A 20,942-nucleotide genomic window follows, 5' to 3' on the forward strand; every position below is an offset into this window, starting at 1 on the left:
TATGCGATCAGAACACACTGTATCATACTAATTTATGAATCTGTAAGGGGTAGTAATAAATACTATTTTCTTCCTCCCATCCTTTTTTCAAGCTGTTGTTATTTAAAAAAAAGTCTAAATATTATGTGAATTGGAAGATAATTACATTTATATATGAGGTAAATTGTACGTATGTTTGCATGTATGTGAATATATAAGTGTGTACTTATACCTACTAAATGTGGTTGTTTGCTACATTATGCTCAATACATGCTTTAATAACATCCCTTTTATTCAAGAATGTATTTCATGTAGTTAAATTTACTTTGATTGCCCAAATGACATTGTAGTTTAATCTTTTTTTTTCTTAGTGATGTTTATAATGATTAGTTGATTAGTTATCAATGAAAGCTCTCACTTTCCCAGAACTCCTTTCCCGCAGTTTGAACCAATGAAAGAAATCTTTTAGAGTCTGACATTTCTTTTAAAGTTTAGTGGGTCGTCAGAGTTTGTCAAAACACAAACAAAAAAACAGACGGCTGAGAGACGAGCCATGAATTGTTCTCACTTGCAAAGGAGGAAGTGGAAGGTCAGCTTCCTCTGTGTGTAACACTGCTGGATGGAGAGGAGGACCGATGTACACACAATAGAGCGAAGAGGGAGGAGGCTGGAAGGAGGCATTAATTGAGGAAGGATGTGAGGGTTAATGTGAGGACCTGGAAGAAAGTTATTGAAGTTTAAGACAAGTGTTGTGGAGTTCACACGGCACTGTAGAGGAAAAGTTTGTGGACTCCTGTCGGTGGGTTTTCCTTGTCTTTGTGTGTTGCCACCTAAATCACACAACCTTCTACAATCTATGTTAAATTTATCCTTTCCTGCAGCAAACTTGGGCTCCAATTCATCATCAGATGTCAGAATGTATCAGATCTGAGGAAATTAACCAATAAAACTGTTTCTGTACAAAAAATTAGTAAACAAAAATACACAAACTGAGAGAAAAACCCCTAAAGAAAACTGGATAAAAGGGATGAAGCCATTAAAAAATGCAAAAGCATACATATATATATATATATATATATATATATATATATATATATATATATATATATATATATATATATATATATATATATATACACACACACGTATGTATATATACTGTATCTATCTATCTGTCTTTATATATATATATATATATATATATATATATATATATATAGAGAGAGAGAGAGAGAGAGAGAGAGAGAGAGAGAGAGAGAGAGAGAGAGAGAGAGAGAGAGAGAGAGAAACCACCCACGGAGGGTGAGAGGGGCGTTTTTTAAATTTTTTTTATAATATATATATATATATATATAGTATATATATATACGCCCCTCTCACCCTGGTTTTCTCCTCCAAGCTCGGGTCCTCTACCAGAGGCCTGGGAGCTTGAGGGTCCTGCGCAGTATCTTAGCTGTTCCTAGCACTGGGCTCTTCTGGACTGAGAGGTCTGAGGTCTTTCCAGGCATCTGTTGTAGCCACTCCTCCAGCTTGGGGGTTACTGCCCCGAGTGCTCCAATTACCACAGGCACCACTGTCACCTTCACTTTCCAGGCTTTCTCCAGTTCTTCTCTGAGTCCCTGGTATTTCTCCAGTTTCTCATGTTCCTTCTTCCTGATGTTCCCATGTGGCTTGGCACTGCCACATCCACCACAACGGCTTTCCTCTGTTCTTTATCCACCATTACAATGTCTGGTTGGTTCGCCATTACCATTCTATCAGTCTGGATCTGGAAGTCCCACAGGATCTTTGCCCTTTCATTCTCTACCACCTTCGGAGGTGTTTCCCATTTTGACCTTGGGGTTTCCAGTCCATATACTGCATACATGTTCCTGTATATAATTCCAGCACTTGATTGTGGCGCTCCATGTATGCTTTCCCTGCCAGCATCTTCCACCCTGCAGTTATGTGCTGGATTGTTTCAGGCACCTCTTTGCACAGCCTACACCTTGGGTCTTGTCTGGTGTGGTAGATCTGAGCCTCTATCGCTCTGGCGCTCAGGGCTTGTTCCTGAGCTGCCAGGATGAGTCCTTCAGTGCTGTCCTGTAGGCCATCCCTTTTTAGCCATTGATAGGACTTCTTGATATCAGCCACTTCAGTTATGGTCTGGTGGTACATCCCATGCAAGGGTTTGTCCTCCCATGAAGATCTGTCCTCCAGCACTGTATCCTCTGCTCTCCATTGCCTGAGACATTCACTGAGCACACTGTCAGTTGGCACCTTGAGCTTGATGTATTCATGCATCTTGGATGTTTCATCCTGGATAGTGGCTTCTACGCTCACTAGTCCTCGGCCTCCTTCCTTGCGGCTAGCATACAGTCTCAGGGTGCTGGATTTGGGATGGAACCCTCCATGCATGGTGAGGAGCTTTTGTGTTTTAACATCCGTGGTCTGTATCTCTTCCTTTGGCCATCTTATTATTCCTGCAGGGTATCTGATAACTGGCAGTGCGTAGCTATTGCCCGGGTCTTATTTTTGCCATTGAGCTGGCTTCTCAGGATTTGCCTTACTCGTTGGAGGTATTTAGCTGTCGCAGCTTTCCTTGTTGCCTGCTCCAGGTTGCCATTTGCCTGCGGAATTCCAAGGTACTTGTAACTGTCCTCGATGTCTGCTATTGTTCCTTCTGGGAGTGAGACCCCTCCTGTCTGGACTACCTTTCCTCTCTTTGTCACCATCCGGCTACATTTCTCGAGCCCGAATGACATCCCAATGTCAGTACTGTAGATCCTGGTGGTGTGAATCAGGGAGTCAATGTCACGCTCGCTCTTAGCATTTAGCTTGATGTCATCCTTATAGAGGAGGTGACTGATGTTGGCCCCATTTCTGAGTCGGTATCCATAGCCAGTCTCGTTGATTATTTGGCTGAGGGGGTTCAGACCTATGCAGATCAGCAGTGGGGACAGAGCATCACCTTGGTATATCTCACATTTCATGGACACTTGTGCAAGTGGCTTCCCATTGGCTTCAAGGGTGGTTTTCCACAGCTTCATTGAGTTTCCTATGAAGGCTCTTAGAGTCCTGTTGATGTTGTGCAGCTCCAAGCATTCAGTGATCCACGTGTGTGTCAGTGAGTCATAGGCTTTCTTGTAATCAATCCAGGCTGTGCAGAGGTTGGTGTGTCGTGACCTGCAGTCTTGAGTGACTTTTCTGTCAACCAGGAGTTGGTGTTGGCTCCTCTGGAGTCTTTACCAATGCCCTTCTGTGTGTTGCTCATGTATTCATCCATGTGCCTATTTATCTTGGTTGTAATCATGCCTGACATGAGCTTCCATGTTGTGGACAGACAGGTTATTGGCCGATAGTTGGATGGGACTGCACCCTTTGAGGGATCCTTCTGGATTAGGATCGTTCCCTTCCGTTAGCCATTCGGGGTGAGTCCCATCTCTTAGCAGCTGGTTCATTTGTGATGCCAGGTGCTCGTGGAGTGCTGTGAGTTCATCTATCTATCTATCTATCTATCTATCTATCTATCTATCTATCTATCTATCTATCTATCTATCTATCTATCTATCTATCTATCTATCTATCTATCTATCTATCTATCTATCTATCTATCTATCTATCTATCTATCTATCTATCTATCTATCTATCTATCTATCTATCTATCTATCTATCTATCTATCTATCTATCTATCTATCTATCTATCTATTTCCACATTGAGAGATGGAATCTGAAGAAACATTCAGAAATCCTGTTGTATGATTTTTTTAAACAATTTATTTGTGTATTACTGTGACAGATATATAAATGCAAAAAATTAACGTAAATTACTTAAACTATTCTCTTTTTTAGCTGTTTACCTTCAAACAGCTAATATAAATTTTATTTATTTTTGTTTATATTTTTTATACCCTAGTATAAAAAAAGGTAAACAGCTAAAAAAGAGAATAGTTTAAGTATTTACGTTAATTTTTTGCATGTGACTTACGTATACGCGAGCATTTTAAGTACATCTGTACTTAAAGGGTTGACTAAGGTTTCACAGCTTCCAAAGCATTGGAGAAAACTGTGGGTGTGCACATCATTCAGGGCAGGAAGAGCTGTCTAAAAAGCAGGAGGTAGATTTCAAAGCAGGTTAACACCCTCTGTGTCTGCTGGGGGAACAGGCGGTCAGACAGGATGATTTCATGCCTACAGTTCAATCAGACGCCCAACACAATGTTATCTGCAGATAGGAGTGCTGGCACACACGGTCAGCCTTCCACCTCGTACGTTCAGCTGGCTTTTTCATACGGTTTCCTCACTTGAATGCAAACCAAAATCTCAAACAGTAGGAAAATCATAAAACTCTCTGATAAAATGTAAAAGACACTTTTGCCAGCCTAGTTCTGTCAGTGTAAGTGTTTGTGCTGTTAATATTGTTTGCATTTATTAGGTTGTCCAGTAGAGAGAATGCAGCAGCAGATCCTGATCATGTTTTTTGAGATGCACAGATGCCTTTATTTGTAATCTCAAAAAACAGGTTAAGGTTTATCTGTTCTCACATGCACTGTTTTTACTCTTGCAACATTGTGTTGAGTTTCCTGAAGCCCTCTCAAATCTTGATAACCTTGCTTGGATCAGGGTGGAGTAGGAACCCCAGACCTTCACTGAAGGGCTTTTGTTTTCTTCTGTTCAACAACAAATAAACCAATAAAAGCTCATAGAATAAAAAATAACAATACTGACAATTCAGAGCCCACATGTGTCTTCTGATTTCAAAAATGCGTAGAATGGAGGCAAATATCTGATCAAAATATTATTTTTAAATGTCCCTTTTTATGAAGATCTGGAATAACAGTAGAAATGATACAGAAAAAATATGACTGCAAAAAAAAGTGCAACTTCCCATTTCAAATGCGAATGGATTTTTTAAAATAGACAACATAAAAAATGTTTCTATGTTAATTATCAAACTTTTAAATAGAAAAATAAATAAATTATTAAATGGGAATATTTTCTAAGATGTTTATTATTAAAAAATTATTTCTGATATCTGTAACTTGGTTCATCTGAGACAAGGACTCTGACTTTGATCAAATAAAAAAAAAGTAATAAAAAAGTAAATATGAATAAATTAAAAATCCTTGAAGACATAAGAAACAGTCTTTTCTAATCCTTTCAATAAGCACTCCCATTTGTTCCCTGAAATGTGATTTATTTTTAAACTTCCTGTTGATCATGTATTTTAAAAATTTCTTGAATATTGCATTTTTTTAAATGAAAATACACAGTTCATGTTAAAACTTGATCTGTTCCTAAATTCTGAAATAATGACCTGCTTACTGACATGATTAACATGTTCTTCATCTTTGTCATGTGATTTATTGATACTTATGGATTTTTTTAATTACTTAAATCTGTGCTGGTAAAGTATAAATAACTGATCAGAGGTTAAGAACAAGATAATGATAATTTAGGTAAGAAAAAAACAAGATAAGCATAGGAGAGGTGGGATTATATAAATTGGCTTCTTCCCATTCCATCTCTGTATAAATATACACAGAGATAAATGTTTCTGTTGTTTGTCTTGTTTTGTATTATTTTTGCTTTAAACAAATGATTTCCAAATATACAGTGGTTATAATTGGATATAAAGAGGTTATAGTGCTTATAGAGATGTTATTTGAATGTAACGGAAACTTAATATGGTGCATTCAGTAGTAAAATGTATTCTGTTAAATAAATGTTAGTTTTGAATTATTTTAGCAGAATGTTTTGTTTGTTCCACATCTTCATTTAAATAATAGGCTTAAACTGATACCAGTGTTCATCATGAAAACAACTTCAATTTATCATTCTGGCAGAATCTCTCAGGGCTGCAAAAGCTTGTTACTAGAGACACATGACTATTAATAAATGATGATATAGTGACAATAATCCCTAACATGCAAATCCTAAACATCAGGTTTTATTTCACACCTCAAATCACACAATTCACTGTTGCTTCTCATTTCATTCTCTTTCTGACTCGCATAAAAGACATTAAGAACGGTTCAGTAACTGCTGACAATTAATTGGTCATTTTTATGTCAATATGTCAGTGTTTAGAAAGTAAATGCATAAAAGGTTTGTCGCTTAAACTTTAGCTTAAGCTAAAATTAGAGACAACTTGGCACATTTCTTTTTGAAATAATTTAGAATTTCTGATATCAACAAATCTCAGACTGTGATACACCAGTCAGGCCACAGGGGGGCAGTACAACAAGCTACCAAGTATCATTTTTTTTTTGTCTCAATGGACCTCATGGGCTGCCAACACATCAGCACTGGTCAAAAAGGTGCAGCAGCGGCTTCCCGTCCTTCAGCCTACCCCCATTTCCAGTCATCCCTTTGTTTACACTCTCTACCGCTAGCTCACAGCCCCTGACGATCACAACATAACATTACTGGTGCAACAAAAATGGCGAGCAATATGTTGCTATCCGGTCGTACCGTTTTGATCTGGTCACCAGTTCAGAAAAGGAAGACATGGATGTGGATGCATTGGAATGGAGCAGGGAGCTTGTGACCCGCCAATTTTAGCACCTACGTTACTGCCACAAGCTTTATTCAACAGCATTCTTTGTATGATTCCCAACAGTTTGAATAAAGAAACACTCAGAAATGCAATTTTAAGCTTAATTTCCTTTCTGTATGTTCTCCATCACGAGAAAAATGCCACAATAACATAATAAAAACACCACATTTTCGTTGAAGTGGGTCTTCAACGGTCAAAACCTGATCTCTTGGTTTATATAGGAATGCACAGGATCAAAGACAAGCCAGCAGACATTTGAACATCAGAGTGAGGCAGCAAGGATGTGACTCTCCATGCAGACGGTGGGATGTGGTGCGAGCTGCTGCCCCAACAGCACAAGGAAGGGGAAGCCTTAAGCACAAATGCAGGTAGTGAGTCCAAACAGTCCGGTCTTCTCACCATTTAAACACACAGCTCTCTTTTGTAATCTTTGCAACAATCGCTCTGTATTTAGCAAACTGTCGCACAATAACTGGTAAAAACAATTTACAGACCAACAAACTGGAATTGAGAGCATCAATTCTTCCTTCAAGATGACGCATTTTTACTTCAGGCGCTCTAATTTCTATGCTTGTGAGAATTTTGGTTTGCGAGTTCCCGTTGTAAAGCTGTGTCTCCACTCTCTGAATGACCCCGTCCCGCAAGGGCATCGTCTGTGTGAGCAGCAGAGCTCATGAAGGACAGCGGCCTGGTCCAAACCCAATAAATCTGACCTCCCAAACACAAAGGTGGCAACAACTCAGCCCTCAGAAACACAATGCTATGGCCAGAGACCAGAAGGGACACAAGTTATGAGAACTGTGTGTTAATGTTAATGCGAAAAGGCTTTGCATGCTCCATAATCATATATGAACTTAAATTTAAGCATGGAATTATTCGCATTGTGCAGCTTGATTGAAATTATTGTTATTTTTCCGTCTTATCAACAGCTTCCGGAGCAAGTGAGCTCTGAGTGTGTATGGAGGGGACGTCAGACTCTTTTGTGAAGTGCTTGGCAGTTTCTCACCACTTCAGGAAACAAACAGTTTGGTTCTCAAAGGAAATAAGAAACGACTTTAGAGGAATGTTCACGCTCAAAGGTGAGAAGAATTTCCTTAAACAAACGAGGGAGAAATATGTAGGCAAACGTCCATATGCAGCATAAGTCACGCCAAACTGTTGACTCCACGGCAAAAAAAAAAAAAAAAACTGCAGAGGCAGTGGGTCAGCAAGACACAAAGAGAAACGATGAAACTCACAGATATTGAGACACATATGCATGGATGTGTTTGCATAGTAAACAAAAATGATGTTTTGAAACTCCTGTGTGCCTGTCTTTAAGCATAAGCCTTAAGCCATTCAGGTCTCAGTGTGGTGCTGGGTCACAGGGCACTGCACCGCCCCCAGGTCATGCTATATCTGGGAAGGGCATCGCTGATACGTCTCTTTAGACCTGCAGTGAATGTGGCCTCTGTGTAGAGAGCACACAGCCAAAATTCATGTGCAAAGTTCATTTCATAGAAGATTAGAAGAAAAACCTAATCATGAAAACTAGATAATTAAGCATAGTTAAGTAGAATTGCATAGTTGGTACAGTAAAGATCTCATTTTTTTGTGCACAGATTGAATTGGACTGAATGCACTTCTTTGAGAAGTATAACATATACTTGATGTTTGGGGAGAAACGGGTACTTTTTATTCTCATTGCCAAAAAATAATGCAATTGATTATTTTTTGGCATTATCAAGGTGGTTAGCAATATTCTTAACAGTTGTAAAAATAATGACTACCGGTACATGACTTATCTTTAACTGAAGGTTTTTAAGTACAATCATTTTAGTGAAACTATCCTCCGTCTCATAGCACAAAAGCGGAAGCCATTGTCTTTTTATATAATTTGTCCATCAAATTGGTCCATTTGATGGCTGCATGGTGGTGTGGTGGTCAGCACTCCATATGTGGGTTTTCTCCAGGCCCTCTAGTTTCCTCTCATTCTCCGAAATCAGGCTTCATGGCTTAGAAATACGAGCAGGAGTGAATGTGTGTGTGTGTGTTTGAGGTTGTATGTGCCTGCAACACTGGCGACCTGTTAGGGGTGTATTCCACCTTCTCCCAACAGTTGCTGTGAGGGCTCCAGCAACGCTACGAGCCCAAAAAGGATACAAAAAGTTCAGAAAATAGATAGATGAACGGATGCATCTGTTAGAACATTTTCTACTATAAATGTGGTTGTTTATCAATCTATTCATTTTCTGAACCTGCTTTAGTCCCATTTGGTGGTCATATGGTTGGTTGGTGGAGCCAACCCAGAAACTGTTGGGTAAAGGTGGGGTACACACTGACCTGCACAGTCTGCCAGTTTATTACGGGGCAACAGAAACAAACAACCACACACACACACACACACACACCTAAAGGAAAATTTAGAGACACCAAGATACATCAGAAGTCAAAGCACCTGGAGAAAACCACACAGAAAGAACCCATCTGAGATTTGAACCCCAAAAATTAAGACAATAATAAATAAAGCCTTGATTTTAAAATCAAGGCTTTATTTATTATGCAATAAAGTAACCTTTGTGCTATCCTAGGCACTTTAACATTGGGAGTTGTATCATCTAGACCCACTAGACAGTGCGTTAAAACTTTTTTCTTCTATGATTTGTGATCTTCACTGGTGTCCATGGATTACATGAAATCTTTCCACCTTTATCCACCTTTGTCATGGTAGGGAGAACACGTCAATGTAAAGGCCCGTACACACCGGGACGAATATTCGCCAGGCGTTATTTGCCAGCGTTTTTCGCCACGTTTTTTGTGTTCACACCCAGGCGATTTTCGCTGACGATGAGCCGAGCGAACATGCAATTTCATTCCCTGACATTAGATGGCGCTTAATGTAAACAGAAATACTCCTGTACACAAGGTGGCGCTGCGCAACTTTACGCTTCTTAAAGTCGCTTTTCCCTCAGAAGAAGAGAGCAAGTATTTACGCGCTTGTCAGAATCATACAAAGAAAACATGAATATTTCAAGCACCAGTAGCTCCAACTGGTGCTTGGTTCGGGGATATTTTAGAATGTCCGTCATTATTTCTTCGCGGCTGTGTAGATGCTACTTGGTGTCTATCTTCTTCGCTGGTATATGTGCTCAGCAAGGCAGTTTTGTGTCTGAGCGCCCCCAAGTTGTGTTTTACTGTAACTTCAGAAGCTCCAGACACGTGTGCAAAAGCGCCATTCTCATTGGTCGAATAGATTTCGACGCGACGCGTCAAAAAAAAAAAACGAACCCGAGGCGTTTTTTTTTTTGACGTTGTGACGCGTGGCGTTTTTTCGCGTCGGTGTGCACACTCTTATTGGTGCACTTTGTTTAGTCACGAGGCGTTAAACGTCGGCGAAAATCGCGCGCGAAATTCTTTCCGGTGTGTACGGGCCTTAAGGGTGGGGTCATCTAAGATAGCACAAGGGTTAAAACAATTGACCATGTCAATAGTGGGTATTTAGCCATCATTTATTGCAATGACAGCTTAACAATGTGTCTAGTGCTCCTTTCTTGCCTCACGATGCTATTCAGAGGCATTGTGTTCCACTCTTCCACAAGTGCTACATGCTGTTCTGCCAGGTGACTTGGAGGTGGGGGTACCATCATTCAGTCTCTGCTTCTGCTGGTCCCACACATGCTCCATGGGGCTCAGGTCAGTTGGCCGTTCCACATGAGGCACTCTGACTTCCTGTAGTCCTGCTGTAACAATTCTGGCACCATGTGGTGGAGCATTATCATCCATGAACAGAACACTGGGGGTGTGCTGGTGGAGTTGGGGGAATGTTCTGTGATGTTTCTGAGGAAAGAACAATGCAGTAACTGAACCATATACAATAATCAAATCAGTTTTATTCTGACTGTTGATACTTGCCCAGACTGTTGGTCCTCGTCCACCAAAGACAACCCTGTGTCACGGTCCCTGTCAGCTCACCTCCCCCTCCCTCAGCTCCTGCACCTGCTCTGCTGATTGGAACCAGCTGACCTTCATCTCCTCATCACCCTGCCAGCCTTCTTAAGGGATCTTCTCATCAGAATTCAGCGCCAGTTCGTTATACTCACTCCGGTGCTTATGTCTGGCCTTTTAGTATCTACCTTCTAAGCTAAGTTATTTGACTCACCACGCTCTGCATTATCCTTCAGGTTCCCTCACCACTGGTCTCACTGGTTTCATCATCCTGAGCTCTCCACCGCGCCCCTCGCTGGTCCCGCCGTCCTCGGCATCCACGTCCTGCCTCAAGCTGGTCCCGCCGTCCTCGGCGTCCACGTCCTGCCTCAAGCTGGTCCCGCCGTCCTCGGCGTCCACGTCCTGCCTCAAGCTGGTTCCGCCGTCCTCGGCGTCCACGTCCTGCCCCAAGCTGGTTCCGCCGTCCTCGGCGTCCACGCCTCGCCTTACGCCCGTCCCAAGAACTATAAGTCTCCATCCGAAGAGGATTCGACCACAAAACTTTGTAAAAATAAACCTCTTCTAACCCACATCTCGGATTGTGAGTTACTTCCGGGTTTCAGCGTCTGGGTCAGTCACGTCTACGACGTCAGCCATGACAGAACGAACTGGCCATTACACAGACCCAGCTGACCCGGAAGGACTCCGCCTCGCCGTCTCACAACAAGGTGTAGCCCTCGGACGTCAAGCTGAATCACTCAACCAGATGGCCACGGCGCAGCAAGATCTTTTTCGCCGTCTGGACAGCATCTCCCAAGCGCTGGTTGAGCTAACTAGCCAACAAACGGCTAACACTAGTTCCAACTCCACAGCTTCCGCTGCCAGTAGCTCTAACCCAGCCACCACTGCATGGACTCAGGAGAATTTCCGGCTACAACCCGAACCGTTCCAAGGAGACGTGAGTTCATGTGGTGGTTTTTTGCTACAATGTCAACTGATTTTCCAGCAGGCCCCGCGGTATTACCACGCAGACCACTGTAGAATTACTGTCGTTGTTAACTCTCTACGTGGCAAAGCCCTTCAGTGGGCCCAGGCGTATCTTTCAGCTAACCCCATCTTCCAGGAACCTTTTGAACGCTTCATTGGGGAGTTTCGTCTGGTCTTCGACCAACCCCGCAAAGCAGAGGAAGCCACTCGCCGCCTTCTGGGCCTAAGACAACGCAACAGATCTGTAAGTGAACATCTGATCGACTTTCGCATACTAGCGGTTGAGGCTGGTTGGCCGGACATTGCCCTCAAAGGCGTTTTCTACCAATCGTTAAGTGATCACATCAAAGACCATCTATGTTCTCAGCCCGAAGCTACCACTTTTGAGGAGCTCGTCTCCGCCGCCCTACGTTCGGATGTGCGGCTCCGAGAACGTCAGAACGAACGCACACGTTCTGTCGGAAGAACCATCGCTGACTCTGTTCCTCAGTTTCCCGTGTCAAAGCCGCCACCCTCCCTTTTGCGAGAAAACACCAGCCGACCCCCGGAGGAACCGATGCAGATCGGCCATTCCAAACTCACTCCTGAGGAACGGCGCAGACGCATGGAGGAGGGTACCTGCTTCTACTGCGGACGATCAGGTCACCACGTACAGCAATGCACACTACGTTTAAACTCGAGAGCCCCCCGCTAGAAGACAGGCCGCGGGAGGCTGTCCCTACGGACTCTCAGGGAAATAATTTCCTTTATGTTCCTGTCAAAATTAGTCATCACTCTCGTAACCATGATTGTCGGGCTCTTATCGATTCTGGAGCCGAACAGAGCTTCATGGACTGTAGTTTGGTGTCCAAGCTCGACCTCCCCATTGAACCACTAGATCATCCCGTTAAAGCTGCTGGCCTGGGTGGCCAACTACTAACACGCATTACTCACCGTACCAAACCCGTGCACCTGATCACCTCGGGCAACCACCATGAAGTCACTCAGTTTTATATCACTAAATCTCTTCAGTCTCCTGTAATTCTAGGATTCCCCTGGTTGCGCCGTCATAATCCTCAGTTCGACTGGGTTAATCTCCACATCACTAACTGGAGCCCCCACTGTCTCGCCAACTGCCTCCGCTCCGCCATCCCTCCTGTCTCCCCCGATAACGAGCACACTCCGGAGGAGACCGACCTCTCAAAGGTACCCCATTGTCATCACGACCTTAAGAATGTTTTCAGCAAGCACAAAGCCGATGCGCTGCCCTCACACCGTCCCTACGACTGCTCCATAGAGCTCTTAAACGGCGCTACTCTTCCTAAGGGCCGGTTATTTAACCTGTCCGGTCCTGAAAAGCTCTCCATGGAGAAATACATTCACGAGTCTCTCGCCTCCGGCCACATTCCCCCCTCCTCGTCTCCTGTAAGGGCCGGATTTTTCTTCGTCCAAAAGAAAGACAAATCTCTGCGTCCTTGCATCAATTACCGTGAGTTGAACCAGATCACTGTCAAAAATAAATACTCTCTGCCCCTCATCAGCTCCGCCTTAGACTCGGTACAGGAAGCGCGCATATTTTCTAAATTAGACCTCCGGAACGCTTATCATTTGGTTCGCATGAAGGAGGGGGACGAGTGGAAGACTGCGTTCAGCACACCCTTGGGGCATTTTGAGTACCTGGTGATGCCCTTTGGGCTCACTAACGCCCCAGCAGTCTTTCAGCATCTCGTTAACGACGTCCTTCGCGACTTCCTAAATAGGTTTGTTTTTGTCTACCTGGACGACATTCTTATTTACTCGCCCAATCCGGAAATCCATACTTTTCATGTTCGTCAGGTCCTCGAACGCCTCCTGGAGAACCAGCTATTTGTTAAAGCCGAGAAATGTGAGTTTCATGTCACTTCCGTCTCCTTTCTCGGTTTCATCATTGAAGCCGGCAACATCCGACCCGATCCTGTCAAAGTCTCCGCAGTCGTTAACTGGGAGACTCCCAGCTCACGCAAGCAATTACAGCGTTTTCTTGGTTTCGCCAACTTTTACCGCAGATTCATACGAAACTACAGTAGTCTCGCCGCACCACTTACCAGACTCACCTCGGTGAATCAACCGTTTGTTTGGGGGCCCGAGGCTCATAACGCCTTTAATAAACTTAAAACCATGTTCGTCACCGCACCCATCCTAATACAACCCGATCCGCAACGCCAATTCATCGTGGAAGTCGATGCCTCTGACTCCGGGGTCGGAGCCGTCCTGTCCCAACGCGAGGAACACTCTGGTAAACTCAAGCCGTGTGCCTTCTTTTCGCGGAAGTTGTCCCCCGCGGAACAAAATTACGATGTCGGTAATCGCGAGCTCCTTGCCATCAAGCTCGCCTTAGAAGAGTGGCGTCATTGGTTAGAAGGTTCTGAGCACCCTTTTATCGTATGGACCGATCATAAAAACCTCGCATATCTCCGCGCTGCTAAACGCCTTAACTCCCGTCAGGCCCGTTGGTGCCTCTTTTTCGACCGCTTCTCCTTCACCATTACTTATCGACCCGGTAGTCGCAATATTAAACCTGACGCACTCTCACGTATGTTTAGTGCCCACGACCATCAGGAAGCAGCCCCCATCATTCCGCCCACATACGTTATCGGCAATCTCACTTGGGACATTGAGACTCGGGTCCAGCAGGCCCAGGATGAGGAGCCTGACCATCCTCCTCCTCCCGATAACACTCTCTACGTCCCCTCCTCTCTCCGCTCCGACGTCCTGGTGTGGGGGCACACTTCCCGGGTGTCTTGCCACGGAGGGGTCCACCGGACTCTCAATCTTCTGAGACGCAGGTTTTTTTGGCCTACTATGGTGCAAGACGTCAGGAGGTTCGTCGCCGCCTGTGCGGTATGTGCCCGATCCAAGTCCTCTAACTCACCTCCTGCTGGTCTCCTTCACCCCCTGCCCGTCGCCGAACGCCCTTGGTCCCACCTGGCCCTGGACTTCGTCACCGGGTTGCCTCCGTCGCAAGGTAACACGGTTATATTAACCATTGTGGACAGATTTTCCAAAGCCGCCCAATTCATTCCCCTGCCGAAGCTCCCCACGGTCGCTGAGATGGCTGAGGTCCTAGTCCACCAAGTCTTCCGTCACCATGGGATACCCAAGGACATTGTCTCCGACCGGGGTCCCCAGTTTGTCTCCCAGGTTTGGCGGTCCTTCTGCTCTGCTCTGGGAGCCACCGTTAGCCTGACTTCGGGATACCACCCCCAGTCTAATGGACAAGCGGAGCGGGCTAACCAGGAGTTGGAGGCCGCTCTCCGTTGTCTCTCGGCCCAGAATCCCTCCAGTTGGTCCAAGTTTCTCGTCTGGATAGAATACGCTCACAACAACCACCCTTCTGCCGCCACCGGTATGTCCCCTTTTGAAGCTTCTCTTGGTTATTCTCCCCCTCTGTTTCCCTCTCATGAATTGGATTTAGCCGTGCCCTCTGTACAACACCACCTGCGACGTGTCCAACGCATTTGGCGCCAGGCTCGGGCTGCTCTCCAGCGCTCTCGGGACAGTAACTGTCGCATGGCCAATCGGCGCAGGAGAGAGGGTCCCACTTACCAACCCGGGCAAAAGGTGTGGCTATCGTCCAAAAACATACCTCTGCAGGCGACCTCCCGCAAGCTTGCACCTCGCTACATCGGACCTTACACCATTGACCGGGTCATCAGTCCGACCTGCGTCAGGCTGCGACTCCCGGCGGCTCTGAGGGTACACCCCTCTTTCCACATCTCCAACATCAAGCCCCTCCAGGAAAGTCCCCTTTGCCCGCCGTCCGCTTCCCCGCCACCCGCCCGGCTCATCGACAGCGCCCCTGCCTTTACGGTCAGTCGGGTTCTGGACGTTCGCCGCCGGGGTCGTGGTCACCAGTACCTGGTGGACTGGGAGGGTTACGGTCCGGAGGAGCGTTCTTGGATCTCCCGCTCCATGATTCTGGACCGTTCCCTCCTGAACGATTTCTTCAGGGCTCACCCTGATCGCCGTCCTGGACCGCCTGGAGGCGGTCGTTGAGGGGGGGGTACTGTCACGGTGCCTGTCAGCTCACCTCCCCCTCCCTCAGTTCCTGCACCTGCTCTGCTGATTGGAACCAGCTGACCTTCATCTCCTCATCACCCTGCCAGCCTTCTTAAGGGATCTTCTCATCAGAATTCAGCGCCAGTTCGTTATACTCACTCCGGTGCTTATGTCTGGCCTTTTAGTATCTACCTTCCAAGCTAAGTTATTTGACTCACCACGCTCTGCATTATCCTTCAGGTTCCCTCACCACTGGTCTCGCTGGTTTCATCATCCTGAGCTCTCCACCGCGCCCCTCGCTGGTCCCGCCGTCCTCGGCATCCACGTCCTGCCTCAAGCTGGTCCCGCCGTCCTCGGCGTCCACGTCCTGCCTCAAGCTGGTCCCGCCGTCCTCGGCGTCCACGTCCTGCCTCAAGCTGGTTCCGCCGTCCTCGGCATCCACGTCCTGCCCCAAGCTGGTTCCGCCGTCCTCGGCGTCCACGCCTCGCCTTACGCCCGTCCCAAGAACTATAAGTCTCCATCCGAAGAGGATTCGACCACAAAACTTTGTAAAAATAAACCTCTTCTAACCCACATCTCGGATCGTGAGTTACTTCCGGGTTTCAGCGTCTGGGTCAGTCACGTCTACGACGTCAGCCATGACACCCTGGCCTTATTGCCCACCTCGCCTTCTCCATTAAGACCATCATTTCTGTGCAGCATGACCCGACAGTCATCTGTGAACAGGACAGTAGACCACTACTGTATTGTCCATTGTCCACTGCAAACGTTCACGGCGGTGTCTTGGTGGAGTCACTTGCAATAGTCGTCTGGTATTTTTGTCATAGTAGTGGAGTCGGTTGTGAATAGTTTGTCTGGAAACCCTTGTACCCCCTCCTATCTGGTAAACGGACCTGCAGCTGTGTGGCATTAGCTAAGCCATATGAGTGCAGAGGTCCTTATGTTCTGGTCTTGGTTGTGGTCTGTAACTCCTGAAACTCTGTCAGTATTTCTGTGTCTTGATGGAAGTCTGCTGATGACACGTTCACCTGGAGCATCTGACTGCCTACTACCAACCCAAAGGTGCGCTAAGTCCAAGTGGAGCTGTTCGCCCGTTAAGGGACGACGTGTGTTCATGGCAGTTTGAATGATGAACTCTGAATGAATTAGGCTGAATTAGAATTCTTCCCCTAACCTTACGGCTTCTCCATACCCCTCCAATTGTGAGGGGCATTTGGAGGGGTGGGGTTGTCCAAAATAGCTTTTTTAAGGGCTAACACTTTTTCGGCCATTATCCCTTATGTAATAACTTTTTGTTTTGGAGTGACCTTTTTTAAAACAACAAAACCAAGTTTTTTAACATACAAATGATAAGAAGTCCAAAAAACAAGGCTTTTATACACGTGTATTTTTTAAGTCTCCTTCATTTTGGGACTTTATCTCAAATCTCATTTCAGAAACAATCTATATGTACAGTTGGCCTGATTGCATGGAGTGTTGAAAATCTGTCCGTCTCTGCAGTTCTTGTTGCTGGTTAACTCCCACACTAAGTGACGACAGACAAGTTGTAAGCAGCAGCAAGAACACGTGACCCTACAAGAAAACATTTTCCTCTTTGCCATTTTTTTTTACCTTTATACAGCTTTTCATGCTTGTTAGTCTGTTAAAGGAGAAAGACAACATTTAAGGTCAACTAAATCAGTTTTTTTCTAGGGGAGTGGTCGGAGATGTTCATTGTGTGAAAGTATAGAGAAGGCCAAATCAAACCAGCCTCCTTGCCAACATAATTTGAGGCCCATAATGGTTATTGTTAGATGAAAGCTTAAAGTACATGACACCGATAAGGACATCACTAAAGTGATGCTTAAATTACTTAAGGTCTCTCAAATTTAACAGGAAGCGAGTGGCACCATCGCGGCATAGGCAGATCCCTGTACGATATGTTTGTTAGCGTGTTAGCATTCTGATGAAGTTGGTGCTCTGCTTCGGAGGTCTAATCTGACCTCACGCCTCAGTGCTCATGCTCAATAGGGTCCGCACCCTGCATCATGACATCATGTCTTTGTGTGAAATCCCTGTGCCATTCACGGGCCTGCCGTGGGGCTTAGCGTGCAGGCGTCTACTACATCAACACGCAACTCTTTAAAGGGAGTACCGGGTCCCCCTGCTCAGTAGATATATCCTGAAACCTTCACAGAAGGCGAGGGCCTGAGCAGGTCTCCCACCATCCTGCTTCGTGGGCTCAAGTTACTCAGACAAGCAAACTTTCAGGGCATTTTTAGAACATGAGATATCTCCAATAATCGACACTAGTGGGATCTTTGCAGCTAACATTAACATGATGTTTGCAGGATGTTGTGTAAACCAAAAAAGTTTTATTTGCATGAATCAAGTTTACAAACAAATCAACAATCAACAAAATAAAAGACAAATAAAATACATTCCTGATGGTTTTAAAAAGAGTTTAGGACAAAAAAAAAATCTTAAATTGTAATTCTCTTTCTTTAACCCTTGTGCTATCTCAGATGACCCCCACCCTTGCATTGACGTGTTCTCCCTACCATGACAAAGGTGGATAAAGGTGGAAAGATTTCATGTAATCATGGACACCAGTGAGGTTAACAAATCATTGAAGAAAAAAGGTTCAGAGCACTGTCTAGTGGGTCTAGATGACCCAACTCCCAACGTTAAAGTGCCTAGGATAGCACAAGGGTTGAATTAGTTTTTTCATCTTATAATTAATGGCATTCACAGCAGAACCTTAAAACCCATTGAACTTAAAGAACAAATCAGAAAATCAATCATCCCCGATCTATTCATTTTAAGAAACGTACGCAGTACTTGCACACTCGCATCCCATAAACATTGTTAGCGTCCTGCCGCTCTTCATCTGCCAAACTTTCATTACATTCCAGTGAGTATGTTTTTAACCCAACCAGTGCAGTGAGAGCAAAAATACCTACTTAAAGGGCATAAACACCACTTGTGGGACCTTAATGCATTATAATCCAATATACATTCTGTTTTAAATCATATTGTGTTCAACAAGTTTAGCCCTGTTCGTGCAGGTTCCTACACTTTTGTTTGGTATGTTTGATGTGGTACATTTTATTTTTCATGTATTAAACCTAAAGTAAATGAAGTTTTGTGTGGGACTGCGGTAGAAATTTGAACACTGGTAACAAGAACTGCAATAGGAAATCCATACACTTTTTACTAAATAAACATTTTCTATGCTGTACTCAAGAAAAGCTGAAGTTGGGAGAAAATTGTATATTTATAAACACATTGCATAAGCTTTTGTAAAACACAATACATTGTTTGAATTAAAGATTTAATCTGTGCTCTCAAATACTTTTTTTCATATTTAAGTTATTATAAGTTAGTTATATTTATATTAGTTACATTATATTATTTTTCTTTTGGTATATAAATCTATCCTTAAAAAGCAAAAAAAGGAAGATTATAGTTACAAAATTAGTCAATGTTTCTGCATATATTTCCTTTTTTTACCTTAGCTAATCTTAGTTCAGTTCAGGTTTTATTTTTCCCACTCAAAACAGCCTTTAGTCTTAATCGTTGTCAGCTGTTTCTGTTTTAGCTAATTGCCTCCCTGTCTATTTAAGGCCATGGGTGTCTTTTGTTCAGGCTCTCAGTCTTGCTATCCTGTTTGTAAGAGTTGGATCAGGATTAAATGTTGTCATGGTTTTTGATCGCCGTTTGCGTTTATCCTCCGCCTTCCACTTTACTGACACATCTGAACACAACTTTTTGGCTATAGATTTTTGTCTCCTTTACATGTAAATTAGTTTCACTCTGGCTTTACGACAGTATCTTGGGAATTCAGAACCAGTTGTTGACATTGGCGATGCGGTGCTCAAAAGGAAAATTAATTGTGCAACATAAAATAAACTCTAAATGTCTCTTAATGTCAAGTCATTGTTCTGTCACTTCCTCTCATTTGGTACTTCTGTGTTTTATCAAAAGAACAAGTCTTGATAAAACACCAGTGACAATTTTGTTAAAATAAACGAATTTGAAAAGAACTTAAAAAATAAAATGTTATTGGGAGAGAACGGGCATAACGTGTTTTCTCAGGAGGAAGTCTGCAGACTGGCAACTCTTGTGTTCGGTGTGTCGGGAAAAGAAACGTCCTTTTAAATTTTTATTTTAAAATCAAGGCATTTCATTCTTTATGACCAAGCAAATCTTAAAATTGCTTTTGGGAAATTTTTTATTGACTATATTGAATTGGGAGTTCTTGGTTTCAAAACTGGAGAACAAAATGAGCTGCATACTTAAACAATGGCTCTTTGTGTGAAATAATCCAAAACTGTAATTATATTTGTGTTATGATAAAGCCCCAGTACAGAGTTACTGATTGGTCCCCAACAACAACAAAAATTTGAAAATATGGCATATAAAAAAATAGTAAATGAATGTCCTCATCCTTTTATTTATGAAGTTATTCTGAGAGGGTCAATGCTGAATCAGCAAACCTCATCAGAGATGGATTACTGATAAATTTGACTTCTTGACTAATGTACAATAAACCGCTGGTGTTGGTGTGAAGATGTAGGATTTTAGCTCTGTTTTTTTTAGTTCAGTTTCTGACAGTTCTGTTCTGTTCACACCTGGTTTGTGGTTTTAATCATCAAGCTACTTCTGTTCTTCAGTGGTTTTGGTTTCTCATAGTTGCATCTGTGATGAATGTTGTCAGTTGGCTTGATTCTTGTTCAGCAAAAGCTTTTAATTTGGTAAGAAAAAGGAAGCAGAAATAACACCTTTTAAGTTGGAGACAAACCGCTTTGTTTTATATTGTTTTATAATTTTTCTTTCACTTAACACACTTTGTTACCTATAGTGAAAATTCAACATTAATTCTTTGTTGAAAGCTGTCTAAAATGATTCTAAAGTATTACTGTATCAAACATTTAAAAACAGAAAAGTGATGTTTTGCTTTTGTACACATGTATGAAAAAAAAAATACAAATTAAACTGTTTATTGTAAAATGAATGGTGGCTGTGACTTATAAATGAAAGGGAAGAACAACTTTTAATAAAAATTGTGTTTTGAATAATATTTGTAGAAAAAAAACTGACAAATAAAAAAAACATACTGACAGAGTATTGTAGCAAATCTTTACCAGCTAAGAATGTAAAATGTATGCAGCCATTTAAAAGTAAAAGTAGAGGATTTAAGGTTTGAAAAATGTTTTCAGGTCTTCTGAGTCTACATTTCTGCAGAAACATTTGGATGGGCAGGCAAGAACTGGACAAACATAAAATGTTGGGCACAGCTCATCAGCAGCGGGTGGTGGTAGTGTCATAGTGTGGGAGATTTAAAGGAAAAAATGTAAACGTGGAACGTTCAGTTTATTTACTATAAGCCTCTAGATGTTTTCTAAGGAAAATCTTTCAAAGGTGTAAATGAGTTCAAATTCATGAGTCAGCTGGACCAGGAAAATCAAATCCAAGAATTGGTGGTGATGCAGAAACATTATCTGGCAGCTTTAATGTTGCAGCTAATTAATCAA

Source organism: Oryzias latipes, chromosome 21 (assembly GCF_053564925.1).
Source record: "Oryzias latipes strain Hd-rR chromosome 21, Olatipes_Hd-rR_3.1".
NCBI lineage: Eukaryota > Metazoa > Chordata > Actinopteri > Beloniformes > Adrianichthyidae > Oryzias > Oryzias latipes.